Consider the following 18,254-nt stretch of genomic DNA (forward strand, 5'->3'; position numbering starts at 1 on the left):
GCACTGCAGTTTCCTTCATTATAGTCTTGTGGTGATTTATCTGTGCAGCAGTTAAGATTTAAAAAAAAAAAAAAGGAACATCATTCCCAAGTGTCCAATCAAAGATATTTTGCTTTCATTGTCATAAAAATGTAAGAAAATATTTAATGTCTTCTCCCATTAACACAAAGCTAACCACAGTTGTAACACACTGCTCTATTTCAGTAACCAAATCTTTCTTTTACAGATGCTGGCATACCCATCAAGAACCACAGCCCAGATTCAACAGAAATGCTGAAACTCAGGTTGAAGTAACTGGAGACAAAACCCTGAACAATACAAGTTCATTAATGAAGTACCCCTGTTTTTTACAGCAACGTGTATTACCTATGTTATTTTCAGTTATGTGGGCTGAGCTATTAAAAGTCCCAAGTGCTTTGGACATGAACACAACAGTATTGTTAACAAATATGAACCATTAACCTTTCCACTAAGAGTCAACTTCAGCTCTTATAACAGTTTTCCATTTGTTTTTATTTACTCGTATTTCTCGCAGATTTAAATATAAATTATTGAACTATGTATTTTTACTACCAACCACAAAACTGAAGTGGCAGCTAAGTTGATAAATCATTTCATGTATACAGACAACACAATTACTGTAACAAAACAAAAATACACTACAAATGAAGAAAAACTAAGAAAGAAAAACAGTAAAATAAGCAGTGTATGATGTAACAACAGTGATAATAGGCTACAGATTCCTGAGACTAAAGACATTAATGACGATCATTATGGTTAATCATCACTTAACATCTGCCTTCCATACTGACAAGAGCCAGCCAGAAAGAAGCCTGCGCCAGACTTCTGTAACTGTTTTGACAGGATTTTTACAGCTGGATGCCCTTCCTAACACCAACCACTCAGCAGAGTGGACTTAGGGCTTTTTATGTAGCACAAGCACAGGTGAGATCAGTTTTGGCAGGATCTTTACAGCTTGATGCCCTTCCAAATGCCAACCACTTTACAGTGTGGACTGAGTGCTTTTAAGTGGCACCTGCACTGACAGGATCACCAAGTACTTGCAAGACAAAAAAAATTTCTTTTCAGAGGGGAGGGGGCATTAGAGGAGGCGATTTTGTGTCAGATGATGAAAGGTTATAGTGAGACATAAACAGGTATCTTGCTGTAGAAGAGGTACAAGGTTACCCGGCCAGGGAAGGAGAGAGAGAGAGAGAGAGAGAGAGAGAGAGAGAGGGAAGGAGAGAGAGAGAGAGAGAGAGAGAGAGAGGTCAGGAATGAAGACAGAACATGTGTGCTGCCACAAAGAAAATACATGGTTACTCAACTTGAGGGAAATGCAGGAGAAGGAGAGATAGTAGCAAAGTGTTGGACATACAAGTGACAGGGATCAGAATATAAATGAGATGGTTGAGTAAAGGAAGAGAGAGATATAGATGGTGGCAAGTACCAGGGCATACCTTTGAGGCTTGAGTGCCGTAATATAAGTGGCAGGATATTGCGAAGGGAGTGTGATTAAAGAGTGCGGAGGTGAGGAAGTGACTGGTAAAAACCTGGGTATATACAGAGTCAGGAGGGGAGCTACCAGATAGCAATGACACAGAGGAACAGAGCCATGAGGACAGGATTGGGGAGTGAGAGCTAGGCACAGTGTATGAAGGAGGAAATGTGAGGAAGAGATGTAGATTGGTTTGTTGGGGTAGGTTGTGTGAAAGGTTTTCTTGTTATGTGTGGGTAGAACACGCAGGTCAGGCACTAGCAGAGAGCAATGATTCAGTGGCACAGGGCCAAGAGAACAGGATTGGGGAGTGGGAGGTAAGCATAGTGCATGAAGCGGAAATGTGAGGAAGAGATGTAGAGACGTAGTTTGGTTTGTTGTGGTAGAGTGTGTGAGAAGTTTTCTTGTTAAGTGAAGGTAGGACATACAGTGCTTCTAGAACTCAGTTTTGCTGATTTGGCGGGTCTTCTCAAGAACTTCATATCGCCAGACATCTCAGTGAAGCCAAACATCCTGAGATTAGTCCTTACCACTTCATCTCACTTATTATTATCATTATTATTTATGATGATGACAGTGATGATGTAATGTCTGCTAACAAGAGCTTTTGAATCTTCATTCCAATCAAATAAATTGTACTCAAAACAACAGAAAGAAAAATATATTTATGGAGAGGGACCGTTATTGTAAGCTAGAGAATTTTTCTTTTTCTCCTTTTTTGAGCAAACCTATTTCAGACTGCAAGTTCAACAATGGAGATACCAGTGTTGTAACATATGTATTGTCACAAGAATCGGTAATAAATTATCATCTATATTCTAGACGAGAAAGATTGGGTTCATATTCATACTTGAGTTTTGTTTGGCTCAACCTCATCTAACTCAAGTGGTCTACAAAAATGAAGAAACAAAAACATTGTCTATGAACCAAGCAATCTTAATGTGTATGTGGTACGTGTACAGAACAGAAATAGATAAGAGTTAGATTGACCTGTCAGACAAGAAGTTGAAAGTCCACTCTCTTTTTAATTTTGGCACAAGGCCAGCAGTTTTGAGGTGGGGTGGGGTAAGTTGATTAGACTGATCCCAATACTTGACTGGTATTTTATTTTATCAACCTTGAAAAGATGAAAGACAAACCTAGCCTTGGCAGAATTCACAGCCAAAACAAATACTGCAAAGCATTTTTTCCCAACACTCTAATAATTCTGCCATCTCACCTTCTTAAATAATAATTCTTTACATGTCATCTTAGTCAAAAATAAATAGCTTTGCAGTATCCTAAATTGCTGTCTTATGTTTTCAAGTTCAAAATCTCAATGAAGATCATTGACAATTCCATAAACAAAATATGTATGTTGACCCTAAACACAACCAGCGCTCTATCTACAAGCAATACACGAGAACATTGTCTAATACTATTCAATAAACCAGCATCACACATCCATACACAAAAACAAAAGTCCCAGCCACCTACATAAAACTTGTAAATATCATTTACTCAGTACATGCACACACAATTACTAGATTAAAAAAGTTTAAAAACACACAAACACACACTTAACGGTACAATATTTGGTAAAATAGAGAAACCATGACATTAGTCTTCAAACAATGTATAACCTCTATCATGTGTTATGCTAATGCAGTCTACCCCCTCCCCCTTGCCAACTCTACCACAAACTACAATAAGCTACACACATTCCAAGCATTTTCCCTCTGTATCATAACAGACAGCAGATGCATGCACACACACACACGCATATGCACACACACACTACAAATCATTTACACAACCAAATTATTTTAAAACCAAAATGTCACTTGCAACACAGTTTAGCACAGTAGTCAACTTGAGCCCACAAAACATTATATACCCATCCACTCACAAATCTACTACAGCACCTACTTAAAATATTTTTCTTTTTTTTTCTTGTATTAAGCTCAGATACACAAGACCCTCACTAGGTCCAAATCTTGCATTTATGTTCAAACTGAAATCTTAAAAAAGTAAGGGATCTCTGTAGTAGATATGATCAGAAACTATTTTATCATGAATCCTTCATTGATTTTATAACAATGAGTATTTCATTTGTCCTATCAACTAAACTACCTACTTATTGTCAGAAGCTGAGCTTTCCACAGAGATATGTATCCTTAAGGGAATTCTTAGATGGAATCAGTACACAGCAAAGCTGGTCCTTTGAATAATAGATACAGGCAAAGCAAGGCATGATCATGCAATTAAGAAGTTTACTTCACAAACCAAGAGGTCCCTGGTTCAATTACACAGTGTAGCATCTTGACCAACGCATTGTGAAACCAACTAGATAGAAGTTGTGTGGAGGCCCACCAGATGAAATCAAACAATTGAATCATGTGAACATAAGTGTAATATAGAATACATACTGCAAGGTCTAATTGCAACATTACACTTAACTTAAGAAGCAAGATCTAATTGACTCTCATAGCCAAAACTCTACAGATAATTACTTAAACCTTGTTATAATACTGTTTAATGAAGGAATGTGGTCTAGTGATAAGGATGTTAAACTCACAATAGCAAAATTGTGGTTTTTGATTCTCAGACTGGGCAGTGTGTTATCATCTTCAGCAAAAAAACTTCATTTCATGTTGCTCCAATTCACTCAGCTTTAAATTAATAATCCTGCAACTGACTGACATCCCATCCAGTGAGGTATGTTGTGATCTCAGTCGTTCATACACCATGGAAATTAGGTAAACCATCCTTATGAATCCTAGGACACCAGACAGTAATATCCAGGGGTTGACAATGATGATAATACAGTTTAGATAGTTATTTACCTTCACATGTATGGTTTCAAAGACATATTCTATGGTGTGTATTTTAACCCTCTTCATATCAACCAGCTTGAGACCACTTCTGGTTTCATTATACAAAACTGCCTGCTTTAACATGTTCATATCTAAATGAAAACCTTCCATCATAGCTACTTATAATTTTCATCAAGTTATGTTATAAACACTGTCTTTACAATGAAACAGTTAATTTTATTAAATCCAACCAAAGACTTATTTTTAAAATCCTTTTATTACCACATTTCATTAGATCTATACTAACACAAGGGTTAAATAGCATGCAGTCTGACAAGTAGACATCTGACAGTGCTCAAATTTAACAGCAGGCAATATATTGACATATTATTGTATATTGTATACATATTATTGTATATTGTATATTGTATACTTAGTATACTGTATTTACATTAAAAAAAATCAACTAGCTACACAGCCAAGATTAAATTATTCTATTCATTGTGCAAATGAGTGTATGCTTTTAGCCTATATTTTCCTCAGTAATAAAGATTATCTTCCAACTACAAAATAAGATTAAGATTAAAGTAGACTCCTCATTGTTTGTACAAGGTAAACCATTTACATCTAACATTACATATTAACTTAGGTAACAGCAGACTAAGTAAGGGGTTTGAAGATACTAAGCAACATCAAATACTTCAATATTTTCACACATATATACACACACACACATGCATGCACATGCACACACACACACGCACACACGCACACACACACACACACACACGCACACACACACACACACACACAGGGCGGCGAGCTGGCAGAAACGTTAGCACGCCGGGCGAAATGCTTCGCGGTATTTCGTCTGCTGCTACATTCTGAGTTCAAATTCCGCCGAGGTCGACTTCGCCTTTTATCCTTTCGGGGTCGATTAAATAAGTACCAGTTACGCACTGGGTCGATATAATCGACTTAATCCGTTTGTCTGTCCTTGTTTGTCCCCTCTGTGTGTAGTCCCTTGTGGGTAGTAAAGAAATAACACACACATCAAATTAATGTCAGATAACAATAAATTTCAAGAAATCATCCAAACAAGTAGTGAAAAAAACCTAAAGTTGATATCAATAAAAAAAAAAACAACAGTTTAAGCAATGCTTTTTCTTCTTTTTTATATATAAAAAGCAAAATATTATCATCATTTTAATATCCATTTTGCCATGCTTGCAAGGATTGGGTGGAGTTTATTGAGGCAAATTTTCTATAGTCAGGATGCTTTCCCTGTTGCCAACCTTCACCAGTTTCCAAGCAAGTTGATATTTCCCCAAAACTAGACATATTTTTTCAGAATTTTGGAAATTAATTACACCACTAGTATGACAATGATACTCATTTACAACTGACATATGATGTCAAAACAAGGAAATACAATCATACATATGCTCACACACGTGTGCATATATATATATATATATATATATATATATATATATATATATATATATATGTGTGTGTGTGTATATATATGATTTTCACCAATGGACAGAACAAGTCTGTTGAGGCGTAGTCTTGCTAGAACTTTTTCTGCAGTGGAAAGCAGGGTGATCCCCTGGTAGTTTGAGCAGTCTGACTTTTCCCCCTTTGTTTTTGTATAGTGTAATGATGACAGCATTGCAGAGATCTTGTGGCAGCTTGCCCTGTTCCCAGCATGCAACATGGAACTCATGGAGTTTAGCATGTATGTCAGGACCCCCATGCTTCCATATCTCTGATGGTATGCTATTGACTCCTGCTGCCTTTCTGCTCTTTAGCCAGCCTATGGCAATTGTGGTCTCCTCTAATTCCACTCTGATTGGTTACTGCTGGATGTGGAGGATTGCCAACAGGAGCACAATAGATAAGGTTTTTGTTTTCAGGCAGCTCCAAGAAAAGTGCCGGGAAGAAAACAAATCACTATATGTAACATTTGTTGATCTCATAAAAGCATTCGACACTGTGAGCAGGAAAGGTCTGTGGCAGATCCTAAACTGACTTGGCTGTCTCCCGAAATTCCTAAGCATGATCATCCAGCTTCACAAAGACCAGCAAGGACAAGTCCGCCTGAATAACGACATATTAGAGCCATTCCCCATCAACAACGGGGAGAAGCAGGGTTGTGTCCTAGTACCAACTCTCTTTAGCATCTTCAGCATGATGCTCAAGCAGGCCACTACGGACCTCAATGCTGAAGACGATGTCTACATCGGGTACCGTCTGGACGGCAGTCTTTTCAACCTCCAGCGAACAATAGACCATACTGAGCTCTTTTCTAACTTGCTGCTGAAAACCTTTCCCATGGCTATAACTTTTGACAGTTTACAAAACTGATTTATCATAAGCGCAGGCATGGCTGTGTGGTTAGGAAGTTTGTTTCTCAATCACATGGTCCTGAGTTCAGTTCCACTGTGCAACACCTTGTGGCCATAGTCCCTGGCTAATCAAAGACTTGTGAGTAGATTTGATACACAGAAACTGAAAGAAACCATTCTTGTGCATATGTGTGAGCGTGTGTGTGCCCGCGTGTGCATATCTGAGTGTGTGCATGTATGAGTGTGTGCATGCATGTGTGTCTTGACATAACATGATGGTTGAGAAAAATACTACCTTGCTTGGAAACAAGGGTTGGCAACAGGAAGGGCATCCAGTCATAGAAAATCTGCTTCAACAAATTCTTCTCTGACCCATGATGATTATGATTACTTCCATCTCTTCTTCCATAATAGCAATGGTGGGTTAGGTCTAATGGCAAATTTATTTAAATGGATGAAGTAAATGATTTTAAACCTTTCATTACCACATTTATTTTGAGATGCTTTGTGTTTTTTTTTCAATTAATTTTAAATATAACAAAGAATTTAGTAAAATAACATAGTTATCATTAAGCTAGTGTTAGGAACATAAATTGTGATTAAGGTTTGGTGGAAGATTTTAATTCAAAACAAATGAAAACAAGACATTTGTACTCAGAGCCAGATCCAGTTTCAGCCGGATTGGTATCAAAAGGATTAAACTAAATAACAGTAAATAAATTAAAAGCAAGTGTGCCTTTGGTAGATGTAAGGTTTTATCAGATGTCTTCTGCTGAGACAAACTATCATTAATTTGCCACGAGTCTAGCTTTATATCATTTTTATTACCTTCACAGAATAACATTAATTCTGTAATCCAGCACTAAAAATGGCAACCATTTTTAGGTAAACAGACAGAAAGAAGCTGTCTAATGTGCCCTGCCCAGTGGTAGAACATAGCTGCTAGAATCACATTGCTACTAATTATAACTGTAAACACTTCTGTCAATGAACAGGAATCACAGTGGGCGAGAATAAAATGTCTATAAAAATACAAGGAAAGTGATCCAAGACAGAATGTAAGAATATGGCGCTGTTGCGAACTTGAATGGGTTAAATCATATCTAAGAATGTCACAGCACAATATAAATTACATAAGAATGTTTAAATTACACAAGAATGTGTTTTACAAAACTGTTGGGTGTGATCTAAGTTTCAGAATTAGCCAAAAACTAAACGAAAGGTCACATACAACAACTGGAAGAAAGGAAACAAATATGGAGACTAGAAAAAGAGAGAGAAAGAAGACAAAGAGTATATAATAGCATCATGAGTGACCTTAACCCTATCCAGAGAAGATGATATGCCCAGTTTCTTCTCTGATTGAATACTTATCAACAAAGTTCTTTCTCCGAGCATTGCTTCCATCAATTGTATGAATCAGTACAGCCAAAAGAAAAGACTGACGAGATAGCGAACATGAGAGAATGTATGTTACAGGAGATATGGGGAAAGCATGAGTGTGCATGCGAGTGTGTGAGAGAGGGAGAGAGACATTGAGAGTGTATGAGAGAAGGGTTCCACTGACAGAGAGAGAGAGAGAAGGGGAGAGTGAGAGAAAAAGACAGAGACAAAGAGAGAAAGTGTGTGTGTGTAAGATAGCATAAGAGTAAGTCCTAGAGACAGAGGAAGGTTAGGAGGGGTGAGAGAAAGCAAATGTTAGAGTCAGAGAGAGGGGGAGGGAGAAACACACAATGAGAATATGTACATGTGTACAAGTGAACATGAACATGTGAATGTGTGGGTGAATAGCTTAGGTGTTTGTGTACATGAGAACGAATGTATGCACTGATGGGTGTGCATATTTCAGAATGTGTGAGAAAGAGAGAGAGAACATGTGAGAGGAGACAGAGAGTGAGAGAAAGATAATGTGTGAGCAGGTGATAAAAACAGTTACTATTTGATTATAATGAGAAATGAACAACTTACCATTTAAATACTGATCAAATACAGCAGATTCAGTTACCAATAGCATGGTTTGGGGTCCTCCATACAAAGGAACCTGACAAGAAGAACAGAAATATTCACCAGTTTAGTCAAATGAATTATTAAATACAAATCAAAATTGATAAGGTCATTACATTCTTGAAATATGGGACAGAAATTTTAAAGTTGTAGTTCCTTATCAAATGATACTTTTTTTTTGCGATTTATATGTTGAAACTAAACAACTGCATCATGGTAAAGCCATGATAACCATTTAAGATACACCTATACCATCAAGTTTGCTTCTGTCTGATTTCATAATAATATTAAATATTAGGCATGAAGCACCTGTACCAGTGGAGCGCTAAGAGCGCCGTTCAAGTGTGATCATTACCAGCGTCGCCTTCCTGTCACTTGTGCCGGTGGCACGTGAAAAGTCATTCGAGCGAGATCGTTGCCAGTGCCGTTGGACTGTGCAGGTGGCACGTAAAATAGACCATTTTGAGCGTGGCCGTTGCCAGTACCGCCTGACTGGCCTTCTACACTCTCAGAGTGGTTGGCATTAGGAAGGGCATCCAGCTGTAGAAACTCTGCCAAATCAGATTGGAGTCTGGTGTAACCATCGAGTTAACCAGTCAAATCGTCCAACCCATGCTAGCATGGAAAGCGGACATTAAACGATGATGATGATGATGATGATGATGATGAAAGTCATTTGTTGTACATCACTCAGCCATTAATACTCTTGTAACACTGACCACACATATAAACACATTATCATCATATCAACATCTACTTTTCCATGCTTGCATGGGTCAGACAGAATGTTAGGGCTGATTTTCGAATGCCTTGCCTTTTACCAATTCTCACACGTTTTCAAGCAAGGTAATATTTTCTCTTGGCTGAACATATTTTCATGGAAGACTGGAACGAGATTTGCCACAGGTCACAATGAATAGTCCTTCTTTTTATATATTTATTAATACTATTAAACAAAATCCCTTGCAGTATCTAGTAACATCTCTTTACATTATCAGTTAATCCTTTTGGCCCAGCTGGTACATATTTGTACCAGTCAAAAATTTTACAACTTATGTGATGCAGTATAGTACTGCTCCAGTTTTTCTAGAAAGTATGTAACGGCAGATATATAACAGCTCAAAAGGCTTGCATGCATACAAACCTACTGCCATTACGGACTTGAGAAAAAATTGCAGGTTGAAAGGGTTAATATCACATTTTTGTCTTTCAACTTTCCAGATTTGATAAAAACTTATACTAGTACATATTGAGGTCAATATATTGGATAGTCCCTTTCCTCAAAATTATTGTCTCTTAAATGAAAGTTATAACCAATATTGGGTTTCAAATTTTGGTATAAGGTCAACAAGTTTGGGAGTAAAATAATTACATCAACCCCAGTGCTTAACTGGTCCTTATTCTATCCACCCAGAAAGGATGGAATTTGAACTCAAAACATAAAGACAGAGAAAATGCTTAGCAGCATTTTGTTTGGCTTGGTAATGATTTTGCCAGCTTCCTACCTTAAAATATTAATATAACTATTATTATTATTAATTGTTCTGCAAAATGGTAGCAAATAAAGTTTCTCATTTTAGTAATATATTCTTGGTTGTTTATATTATTAGACTTAGTATATTTGATTCACAATATCAGTAGACATTTAGTATTACATAAACATCATAGCAAACTAATTGCCTGTTTTTAGCAGATGAGGTTGAATCATGCTGAATAGAGAAATTTTTCATAGTCATATCTTGGCTTCCATTGTCAACAAACTTCTCAATGCATGAACCTGTCGCTGAATTTTGTAAATAGAGTTAGCTTCATTTTCATTGGAAAGTAATTAGTGATATGGAGAACTGTTGCTCAAGATTTGAACTAGGTATTGTGAAGCCACTTGTAGTTGATATCGACTACATTATCAACCAGATTATATTCAAACTGTGTTGCAGCTTTCTCATTCATATCCCTCCATTCTCATTTGCATGTATTTTTTTCATGAAACTTGAAACTCTGTCCTTCAGCAATATCCTATTTCAATAGCTTTCTGTTGATATTCATCCAATAGAACCTTATCTTTCTATTTTAAATAGCTGTAAAAGCCCCTATTATAAAATAAGGGTCATTTCTGCTTTGAAGTAACTCTGCAACCCATAAGCTTTGTACCCTAACTGAAACTATTAATAATATAATCTAAAGCAATGCTGCACTTTTATGTATGTATGTATGTATGTATGTATGTGTGTGTGTGTGTGTGTGTGTGTGTGTGTGTGTGTGTGTGTGTGTGTGTGTGTGTGTGTGTGTGTGTGTGTGTGTGTGTGTGTGTGTGTGTGTGTGTGTGTGTGTGTGTATATATATATATATATATATATGGGAGAATATACGAAAAAACAACAACAGACGAGGACAGGTGGTGTAAATAACAAAAGGATGTATTAGTATGACGCTCGGGAATACGGAAAGTCTTTGACGTTTCGAGCTACGCTCTTCAACAGAAAGAATACGGAGACAAGGAGAAAAACACGGAGAAAAAAAATTGAACAGTGTTCAGTCAACGGTCAATCATAATAATGGCTGATCATAACAATGACTGACCGGAAGTTAGAAATTCTTTTTTCAGGAGAGCTAAGAAAAGGGGGAGATAACAAACGGTGATCGAAGAACGAGGGGCTGTGTGTGAGAGATAGAATGCTGGTGATCTTGACATATGTAGTGTGAAAATGGGGAAGGGAGAAAGCACTTGGTCAGTTGTAGTGTGACGCAGGGTATTGGTGTGGTGTGATGTGAGGGTGTTGGGAGGTGGGGAAGGCATGGGTGGAGTGTGGGTTAGGCTGAGGGTGGGATAGAGGTAGGGGTCTGTGGGTAGGGGGTATGTTGGTAGGGGTGGGGGTGGGTGTAAGGAATTGGATGGGGTGGGGTGGGAAGGTAGAGTAGGAGTGTGTTGGGGTGTGGTGGGATGAGCTTATGAGGGGGTGTTGACGATGAAAGGGGAAGGGGAAGGTGGATGTAAGAGAGGGGGAAGAGGGGGAAGAGGGGGAAGAGGGGGAAGAGGGGTATGGGAGGGGAGAGAAAGAGAGGAGAGAGGGTGGGTATAAGAGAGGGAAGGTGGATTGAGAGAGGGGGAAGGTGGGTATGGGGGGAGAGAGAGGAGGAAGGTGGGGTAAGGTGGATTGAGAGAGGGGGAAGGTGGGTATGGGGGGAGAAAGAGAGGAAGAGAAAGAGAGTGAGAGAGAAGAGAGTGAAGAGAGAAGAGAGTGAGAGAAGAGAGTGAGAGAGAAGAGAGTGAGAGAGAAGAGAGTGAGAGAGAAGAGAGTGAGAGAGAAGAGAGAAGAGAGTGAGAGAGAAGAGAGTGAGAGAGAAGAGAGTGAGAGAGAAGAGAGTGGGAGAGAGGGAAGAGGGGTATGGGGGAGAGAGAAAGAGAAAGAGAGTGAGTGAGAGGGAAAGAGAGAAGAGAGTGAGAGAGTAAGGGTGAGAAAGTAAGAGAGTAAGAATGTAGAGAGTAAGAGTGAGAGAGAGAGAAGAGAGTGAGAGAGTAAAGGTGAGAGAGTAAGAGAGTAAGAGTGTAGAGAGTAAGAGTGAGAGAGGGGGGAGTACGAGAGAAGAGAGTGAGAGAGAGTAAGAGAGAGGAGAGAATAAGAGAGGAGAGAATAAGAGAGAGGAGAGAAAGAGTAGGGGTGAAGAGAAGTGGGAGTGAAGAGAAGTAGGAAGAGAAGTTGGAGTGAAGAGAAGTAGGAGTGAAGAGAAGTAGGAAGAGAAGTGGGAAGAGAAGTAGGAGTGGAGAGAAGAAGGAATGAAGAGAAGTAGGAAGAGAAGTAGGAATGAAAAGAAGTAGGAAGAGAAGTAGGAGTGAAGAGAAGTGTGTGTGTGTGTGTGTGTGTGTGTGTATATATATATACACACACACATATATATTTGCTAACCTTTCAAGAATCAATGAGGCAAGAACTGTCAGCCAATGATTTAACAATCTTCTTTCTTGACCATGAGCTGTGAACTCTTCAACAATGGAGGAGTAAAGTAGAAGGTAAAGTTACCTTTTTGAGTCATGCTGACTCACAAGGGCCGGTTTCCCAGTTTCCATGGCATATAAATTCCTCACCTGGATGGGACACTGGTCCATTGCAGGATTACTCATCTTTGTCAGCTGAGTGGACTGGAGTAACAGGAATTTAAGTGTTTTGCTCAAGAACACAATGGGTCGCCTAATCTAGGAATCAAAGCCACGATCTTGCAATCATGCACCCAACACCCTAACCACTAAGCCATGGGCCTCCACAATGAAGGAATTTTTTTTGATATGTAAACATTCTATGAATGGAATGCAAATTGCTCCACCAAATTTGTCCAACACAATTCTCGTGTATAAGTTCTCTTCAGAATTTGGAAATCTCAAGTTAATTAAAAAATCAGGTGTTTGAGAAAAGAGCAATCAATACTGGCTACTTTGCACTGAATACTGCTTCTCTGCACAGATACTGAATCAAAACAAGAACCAGGGATTAAAGGGAAATGAATGTGTTGTGAAAAACAAAATTAGCAATGACAATTTTCATAAAATTCAATAAGTGCTTTGATTGAGTGCATACTGAATCATTCTGCAACAAAATTTCAAACGTTTACTCTTGTATAAAATGTACAAAGTCAATCCATAACATTAAAACTTCAATTCATATGGCCTACCAAAGCAGTAATCTTCACCTTTCATTCATGATAAGAGATTACAATGTTCAATTGTTCAATAGCATGTACAAGGTATGTCTGACAACAAATCTGAAGGGGTCTTATCTTTGTGTATGTTAGAATAAATAGCAGTCATAAAATACACCCACCGAGTCTTGATTCTCCCCATTGCAAAGGTATGAAACCACTAATTTAGTAAAAAGATAATATAACATTAAACGCTTTGCTAATTGAAAATAGAATTTTAAAAATCTTGCAATCAGCTTACCCTACACCAGCATAAACAGTTTTGACGTTCATGAAACACAAGTCTGGATGTTGTGAAGAGAAATGAATTCAGACACTTTGAGCTGAGCCCTTTCATTGTAAGAGCAAAAAAAAAAAATCAAGCCTGAAATGTTAGGGCTCTCTTCTTACAGCACAAAATCCTATCCAATTTTGAGAACTAGTAACAAATTGTTAGAGATTGTGCTCTACAATGTCATAATTTATTAAGCTCTCTTGATTATATTTACAAATGAAAATGGTGACAACACACCCAACCACTAAAACTGACACCACCTTAACATATAAGCATATTTAGTTAGAGATCTGATCTGCTTTAACTTTAAATCACCTACAGGTGTAGAATATATCTAATAAATGATATAAATCAGACAAAAAAAAATGGTAACACTCATTATTAGCTTTACTAATATTTTTCATATTTACTTTAATAAATAAAGCTCATATACTTTTCTGGCACTAACCTGACAGAAAACAACTTTTTATCTTAGCTTTCCATTCTTTAAACTAATGTTACAGGCTTTGCTTTTGATGACATACAGAGTTCAAGTAGAATCATATTAATTATACAAAGCAGGTTTTCTATGCTAATACGCAATTAAATTAGTTAAACTGTAAGTGATAATAACATTTATTCCCAAGGCTAAGCCAGCAACAGCTTAGCTTTTTTTTTTTTTAATCTTTTCAATGAATCTTCAAACATTAATAAATTTATCCATACATAGACACACACTTGTGTATGAGTGTGAAGAAAAATGAGGAAAAAACTAATGAACTAATAATAAATGGGAATGACTTTGTAGGTAAGTGTCTGAAAATGGGATTAAAAAACATAAAAAGAAAAAATATTAAAATATAAGTTTTTATGTAGTTGTTGTGGAGACGAAAGTGATAAAAATCTCCCTGGTCAACCAAGTAGAGTATATATAAAATTTGTCATGCATGCTTACATAGCCTGGGCATGGATACATTGAAACTCCGACGTCTGGCAGCTGACTTGGCAGACGCCCATAAAATGATTAACCATCTTACTAACAATAACACTAAGCACCTTTTCAAATTCCACCTGTCTAACACCTGTGGACATGTTTACAAAGTCAGAAAACAGCACAGCTCCCATAACTTTCAGAAACACTTTTTCACGCTAAGACTTGTATGGAACAAACTACCGGCGTCAGTTGTTAGTTGTCGGAGCACTGCATCCTTCAAAACTTCCATGCTTCCTGAGATTCGCCAACACTACACCTGATTTTCTCCCCTCCATACACACACAAGCATGTACCTGACTCATACACTGTTCACTTTCCAGACATTTGTACAATATTGCATATGCTTGATACGCACTTTTGATAGGTTATAGTGCACCTGAGCACTGTATACAATAATTTCATTATTATATTATTATACATGCATCCAAGAGACACACTTACCTAATAGCTGGTGAAAGATAAGGGGAATATGCAGTTAGAACAGAAGTTAAGTAAGTAGTTCAACAGGAGTAAAGGTAGTAGAAAGAGAAGCTATAAATGAGAGAAAGAGAGGGGGGGGTTTAGATAGGTAAGAGGTAACAACTGACATTTCATCAGTGCTTTGAATGTAACATATTGAATTAACAACATTGAGATGGGACATATTTATTATAGACTTGCTATTATGTTTATCTTTTATCATAAAATTGTAATAATTTTATGCAGTAAATTAATGAATCTATTTAAATAAGTAATGAATATATAGTTAGTCACTGTCGACAGAGATAACAATGATAAAACAACTCTAACGACACACCAAATCGTCAGCAGAAAGTTTTATTTATAATGATGATCATGCAACAATATGCATATGACTGACAAAAAAAAAAAAATTTCCTCTTTCTATCACCCTTCCTAATTACAGAGATTTCAGAAAGCAATTTCTAAAACAAAACAGAACATCATAGGTGCAGGAGTGGTTGTGTGGTAAGTAGCTTACTTACCAACCACATAGTTCTGGGTTCAGTCTCACTGCGTGGAACCTTGGGCAAGTGTCTTCTACTGTAGCCGGATCTTTTTTAAAACGGGGGCCACATTTTTCATTAACGAAACACTTTGAAACTTGGAACACTGGTAGAATGTGTCATATAAAACATCTTTTTCTCTTAGTCTTCTTAAAAAAAAAAGAAATCCATAAATTATTCCATGTTAAAGTTGTCGTATTTCTGTAATTTCAACCAATCACTGACGTCCATTCAGCCGATATACATTAAGTGCCGACTACATAAACAAACGATTCTGAAACAATTAACCCTAACCCTAACCCTAACTCTAACCCTAACCTTAGGGTTAGGGTTAAAGCAAATTTAAAATGAAAAAAGCAAATAAAACGAAGGTATGGAGATTAAATACGCTTTACATCGCTTAGTGAGCCAAAGGAGTAAATGTAAACAACTGAATACTTGTCAGTGATTGGTTGAAATTATCGAAATAAGACAATTTTTTACATGAAATAAATTCGAATACAAAAATATTTTTCTGTTCTATAACACAAAATAGATAAGTATACGAACTTTGAAAGTCTTTCGCTACCAAAAACACTACGTAAAACATTAATGAAAAATGTGGCCCCCGTTTTAAAAAAGATCCCTGTAGCCTTGGGCTGACCAAAGCCTTGTGAGTGGATTTGGTAGATGGAAACTGAAAGAAGCCCATCGTATGTGTGTGTGTGTGTGTGTGTGTGTGTGTGTGTGTGTGTGTGTGTGTGTCTGTGTTAGTCACCCCAACATTGCTTGACAACCGATGCTGGTGTGTTTATGTCCCCATAACCTAGCGGTTCAGCAAAAGAGACTGATAGAATAAGTACTAGGCTTACAAAGAATAAGTCCTGGGGTCGATTTGCTCGACTAAAGGTGGTGCTCCAGTATGGCCACAGTCCAATCACTGAAACAAGTAAAAGAGTAAAGAGTATAATGCTGAAACCCAGGATTGAACTAGAGACCCTTTTCAGCCTTAATGCCCTCTCAACTGTGCTATTTTGACAATCTGAAAATAGTGGTTTATAGTTATATACTATCATTAAAATGAGAATATTTTTCCTAAAAGTATAAACAAACAAAATGTTAGATAATGGACAGAGAAAAAAAACTCATTCCAAATTAAAATGAAATAGAAAATATAATTTTGTTTTGCTTTCATAAAACTTCATCCTATTATTATTAATGCCTGCTAAGCCCTGAGAAACTGTTATGGGGCAGAGAGAAAAACAGATGAGAGAACTAATTTTCCATGGCTATGACCTGTTTACTACAGGTAGCATTCCAAATAATCTATTTATACCTAAAGAAACTAAAACAATGTAGAATAAAGTGCTTGAACCAGAAACACAACAAAGTCCTTGCATTGACTTCAAGCTCACAAACAGTAAGAAGTAGGTTAGTAATTCACCCAGCTGCCCCATCTTTGTATTTTTAATAGAAAGCATTCAATAACAACCAAGAATTCTGAGTGGAACGTTTTCATTGTAAGAAGCAAACTTTTTAAACCCAATCTAGATGCATTGCAACAGATGGAATTATACCACTTTAGCAAAATGGAAGCAATGCTCACACAAATTTAAACATTTGTAAAGTGGTTTACAGCCGGTTATCTTTAAAATGACAATTATTCAAACATGAAGGCTAATACAGCAGTCTTGGCAGATAGACAGACACAGTGGTTGAAAGGTTAACGTGAGATCAAACCCTTTTGTTGTGTGCCCAAGTAAGCTAGAAAATCACTTGTTCCAATGTATGTGACTGATCATGGTTGAATGGTTAGCAATAAAAACATATACAACTGAAAAATAATTATATCAACATAAACCTAAACCATACAAGTTTTGAAAAATTGAAAAATAACCTAGCTACTGGTGAAAACCACTGAGTAAAATATATTGGATCTTACAATTACATACATATAATATATATATGTATATATATATGTATATATATATATATATATATATATATATATATAATACAATGGATATATAAACATGTATTCACACATATATATACATACTTACATCTACATGTGTATATAGATGCATATTCAGGTACAGGACGTTAGAAAAATGAACTTACATCTACATGTGTATATAGATGCATATTCGGGTACAGGACGCTAGAAAAATGAACTATGGACAACGGAATGAACACATAGAAAAACAAATAGCCACTTGGATTAATTCTTCATCAGCTGCCTCTATTCTAAACTAGGCGTTGAGAGAGAGAGAGAGAGAGAGAGAGAGAGAGAAAGAGAGAGAGAAAGAGAGAGAGAAAGAGAGAGAGAAAGAGAGAGAGAAGGAATATGAATGTTGGACTGTTTATACTCTTTGCATAATTCTAAGGGTGCACTCTCATAATTTTAAGGTAGCATACCCATATCAACAGTAAAAGTATATGTACATTTGATGCAAGGGAAACAGAAAAGAAAAACAGAAGACGTGTGTATGTATGTAAAACAGAGAACTTAAATCGTCTCCAGAGTCGATCACAAACACATTCAATAATAGTACCTTTGCATTACTGCCATTCCAGAATGTCTGCAACAACTCGTACAGTTGTAAAGAGACACTTGCTGATGAAAGATAATTCTAAAAGATCTCCTCAGCCACATAATGAACAGAACAAGATTTCTAATTTTA

At 37.0% G+C, this 18,254-nt stretch overlaps 1 protein-coding gene across 1 annotated transcript in view; it reads right to left on the bottom strand.

Moving 5' to 3' along the window:
- LOC106883192 (E3 ubiquitin-protein ligase Su(dx)) overlaps positions 1-18,254 on the bottom strand; it is a 101,846-nt gene that overhangs the window by 24,592 nt on the left and 59,000 nt on the right. The window contains exon 2 of the mRNA XM_089353155.1: positions 8,613-8,685. The gene's annotated coding sequence lies outside the window, so the exon portion shown is untranslated. The remainder of the gene's footprint in view (positions 1-8,612; positions 8,686-18,254) is intronic.

This window comes from Octopus bimaculoides, chromosome 6 (genome assembly GCF_046866305.1).
Source record: "Octopus bimaculoides isolate indiv1 chromosome 6, ASM4686630v1, whole genome shotgun sequence".
Lineage (NCBI taxonomy): Eukaryota > Metazoa > Mollusca > Cephalopoda > Octopoda > Octopodidae > Octopus > Octopus bimaculoides.